The sequence below is a fragment of the Spinacia oleracea genome, chromosome 6 (assembly GCF_020520425.1).
Source record: "Spinacia oleracea cultivar Varoflay chromosome 6, BTI_SOV_V1, whole genome shotgun sequence".
NCBI lineage: Eukaryota > Viridiplantae > Streptophyta > Magnoliopsida > Caryophyllales > Amaranthaceae > Spinacia > Spinacia oleracea.
Genome location: NC_079492.1, coordinates 95424438 through 95429031, shown reverse-complemented (window position 1 = coordinate 95429031; position 4594 = coordinate 95424438). Strand labels below are relative to the sequence as shown.

The 4594-nt window shown below is 37.2% G+C and overlaps 1 long non-coding RNA gene across 1 annotated transcript; it reads right to left on the bottom strand.

The window, feature by feature from the left end:
• Positions 1-919: 919 nt before the first annotated feature.
• Positions 920-4328, bottom strand: LOC130464194 (uncharacterized). The gene is made up of 4 exons (XR_008924533.1): positions 3749-4328; positions 2157-2355; positions 1837-2061; positions 920-1104 (listed from the first exon to the last, which is right to left on the bottom strand). It is a non-coding gene; the product is annotated as an uncharacterized lncRNA (long non-coding RNA).
• Positions 4329-4594: the final 266 nt, after the last annotated feature.

Genomic DNA, 4594 nt, shown 5'->3' with positions numbered 1-4594 from the left:
GCAGAATGCAGGGTCTCTAAGGTATTTTACTACCAATGTCGCTGGGCCGTTTCAAGGGACTGGAAATCAGTGCATGCAGGGCCTCAACAACCCCTCGAACTGTCAAATGAATGGAAACCAGACATTACAAGCACACGCTGACCGGCCAAATTATGAACGGCCAGGTAATCACATGTTTCAACCAAATCAGTGCTTTGTAGGAAATGGTAGCAATCAGGTATTTCAAGACAATGGTAATCAATTATTTCAAGTCAGCCGCAAACCAATGTTCACCAAAGACCTCCTTGGTTGCCATGACTTGTCAAAAAATTAATAAGGGTATTACATTTCTCATTATAGTGTAGCTGTAGTAGTTACTACATACATGTTTTTAATAAACACTGTAACATTGTATAACAATTTGGCCAAAACATTTGTTACTTATTTCAGTCTCTCTCCATCACACTTATGGTTGTGTTTAATTTTTTTGTCTTAATTTTGAGGGGGGGAAAAATTGTGGGACTATATGTCAAAACAATAATAGAATAACGTAACCTGTATAACAAATATAAAAACAACAACTGGAGTTTTGTATACTATATATCCCAAAACCAAATTAAGTGCACATATTACATTTAAATATATGTTCCAATTTCAACATAAACACAAGTTTTTCCTTCAACTCTACAGACACCTTTTCCGCCTCCTTCCGAGCGGCAGTTTCCTTCTCAAGCTTGTCTTTGTAATCACTTTCCACTTCACTTAAATGGGTTTCCAAAGCCTTTATCACTCCCTCCAATTTGGACCACTCCTCAGAACTCTCCTTGTACAAATCAACAAGTTTAGAAATGGTTGAGATTTCTGGTGAATATTGTTGTTCGGAAGCAGAAGCATCATCTCGAGCAGAACATAACTCCTGATGATAAGATTCTACCTTCAATTCAAGCTCTCTGTCCATCTCTTTGTGCCTACTCAAAGAACTAGAGCATTCATTGAACTATTTTAACATATCAGCCAATTTCATCGAAAAATCAGCCTCGATGTCTGCACTTCTCCTACGCTGGTCCAGCAGACTGTCCTTTTATAGGCCTGTAGCTTGTCATTTGGTGAAGACCTTCCCATCACCTGTAACACATAGTTACTGCTGTCAGTCGATGTTACTTTTTAACTACATACAAACTAGCTCAACTACGAAAAACAGAGTTCGTGCACTTGCATCAGAATACGGGTCCATCATATTCAGCATCTTTCATAGTACATCATATTTTTTATCTTCTGCCTGAGCCTTTCCTGACCACCCTTCCAAGAACTAAACTATGCAATCAGATCATAATAATGGGTTATTCCATACTTGACAGGTAGCTAGTAATAGAAATTACAGATCATCATTAAGTAATCATCCACCAGAGTGCCGAACTTTAAGCACGAATGTGGACAAAGAACAAACATAGAACTTTGTAGCACCAATTCTCTACCAAGAACCGAATAATTTTCTGTAACGACAACATTCTACTAAAAGTTCATTCCCATATTAATCATAAATGACAAACAAAACGCAATATAATACAAGCATATTTATAAATAAACAGAAAAGCAACCTCTCTACTAGTCCAAACTCCAGAAAGACAAGAAAACACCCATCTATCTAGGCCTGACCGACAATGACATCTATATTGGGTATCTATAGTTCTTGACGAAGGAGAAAGAAGTCCAAACATGCATATCAATTGAAGAAACACAACAAAGTCTAACTCAACCACAAAGGATTCAGATTCTCAAATCAATTAAGAGTCTACTTAGCATAATAAAAATCAAACAAAGATCTCAGAAATAACAGCCAAATCAGAGAAACTACACCTGCTCAACTGCAAGAACAATCAACAGAAGAAGAGTTGCAATGATACTCAACTGCAGGTCCCTCTTGTTCTACCAACTCTTCTGTGATCGACTCCGGAAATAGGCCTGAAGGCACTGCCGCTGTTGACACGTTGGCTCTTGGAACTAATAGTACAGAGGATTGCTTATGTTGTAACTGATAAAACTTTTCAATTAAAGAGTCTATTTGCTCTGCCTTGTCAACATCTGTATTTGGATCGGCATCATCATTAGGATCATTCTGAGGAAAAGGGTGTTAGTTAATCAAACCCCAATGATCTATAAACTCCATAATTTCTTACCTTGCATCTATATCCCCAATAGACAGCTCCGACAGATCTTTCAGTTCAATGTTTGTGCTTGGATTGGCATGAAACCTCTTCATAATCCAAGTCCGTATCTCCTTGTAGACATCCGGAGTCCGATTTTCCACCTTCCCATTGAAAAAGGAACACAATGTTTGTTTCTCAATTGAATGAATATTTTCCCAGGAAAAACAACCTTGAAAGGAACAAACAATTATTGTATCAATAAATGGAATTCCTAATATATACATTTGGAGTCTATAAACAGAGAAGCTTCAGCTCAAAATCTTAACAGACCATTCCCATTTCCAAATCTAAGATTTCTTAAGAGGTTTCTACGTTAAGATAAAAACCATTGCCAAAACATTCCAAATATTTACCCAAATTTTCAAGGCACATAATACAAGGTACGAGATTAAAAAACAAGATGCTACCTGTTTTTTACGAGAAAAGTTATACTCTGATCCATAGATAAAACATTAGCCTATTTTGGAAATTTTACAAGATGCAATTAACAGAGAAAATGCAGACGAAAGAAACGTGGTGAAAGATAATAGAGGTAGAGGAAGAAGCTAAAGGTACTCCATAATAGTGATAACACCCCCCCCCCCAAGTCAATATCCTACTATCATGGTAGTACAATCCCTACAGCAGAGCTACGATGATAGTAGCCGCGGAATGCTACAATTGTATCAGATGCTGGCCACACTGTATATCACAGTATTTTCCAGGCCACGTTTTGATGCATGATGTAAAGGCGTCCCTCCACTACGAGAACTACGACCTAGATGCATTATCAGCAAAAAAGAAAAAAAAGAAAATCAGTTGAACATGCAGGCATTTTGTTAAACAAAATAGGCATGCAACTTCATATTGCAAAGATACTCGGTGTAGAACATTCAACCATTACAGAGGACCATTCTGAACAATTCAAATACAAGAATGAAACAGAGAAACAAACAGTTCACAATTCCATACTGTAAAATTCATGCACATCATTTCTCACTATAAAGCTTGATGAAGTACAAGAATTTAAAGCAACTAAGCAAGCATACACAGATGGCAATATACCTCAGTGGTTCGGTACCTCACCATTCTTCATATCACATAGTAGTACACACCAACATCTAACAGATATTTCACTACTTAGAGCACACTATTGGCCGGTGTCTCAGTTCCTATCCAAACAGTTCGAACTCAAGACGGTCTAATAACTCAATTAATTCTTACACACTAACAGGAAACTAACCAGCTATATATCGTGCCAGTAAGAATAGAAACAGATACATAAACAAAACACAAATAAAGCAGAACCATAGTAAAAGCATATACTAAATAGAAAATCATCAAAGTGATATAGTAATTCATAGGGTACCAAATATTATCCACTTTAGGGTTGACATTCAAAATCGGAAAAAAATAAAACCCTAACAATCAAAATCGGAAAAAATGTATCAATTAACACAAAAAATAAGAATAATTTATATAATCAAACCCTAAAAATACGAAATTAGGGGAAAAATCAAGAATTGACTGAAAGCAAACCCTAAAAATACGAAATTAGGGGGAGATGAGGCGAGAACACAGACCCATCGGCGAAGACAGCGACGCAGGGCCGAGCAACGCCTGAGTTGCTGAGTTCGACGGCTGAGTTCGACGGCGGCTGAGTTCGAAGGCTGAGGTCGAAGGCCAGATGCTTGGAGATAAGGAGTCGAGCAAATTTTCACAAAAACCAAGACGAATTGTCACCCAATTTCAACAATTACTTGCAAAAAACCCAAAAAAACCACGAATTAGAGAGAGAAAGAGAGCAGATGAAGAAGAAGAAGAATGAGGAGGTGAGAGAGTACGCAGGGAAAGCTGAGGGAAGAAGAGGGAGTACTGAGCGTGGAAATGGTCCTTAGGTTTGAGATGAAATGTTTTTCTTAATTAGCTTTGCAGCGAAATTTTTTTATTGCAGGGGGCTTTTATCTGTACGCTGCAAAATAAATGGGCTATTGCAGGGGGCTTTTACTTTGTACGCTGCAAAAAACTCTCTTGCTGCGGGCAATTAATTTGTACGCTGCAACAACCCTTTATAAAGTTTGACCCGCGTTGACCTACTGGTTGTTGAAGCGTATTATTACATGTACGCTGCAACAAGGGGGTTGCAACAGGGGTTTTTTCTACTAGTGATAGATATTGGTACTATTTATGTACCATACTTTAGATATGTAATAAACAAGTTTACATATGATACTAAATTTGAAATTTAGTACACCAGAAATACGTTTAAACAAAGGTTGGTACTTCATTTGTACCATTCATTTAAAAAATATTAACATTATATTAAATTAGTCCCATGATGCAAATTTGGTATTTGTTATATACCATTTTTGGTGGTATGGTATGATATATGTACCAAATTCACGACCCCACATAAATTCTGGTATTTT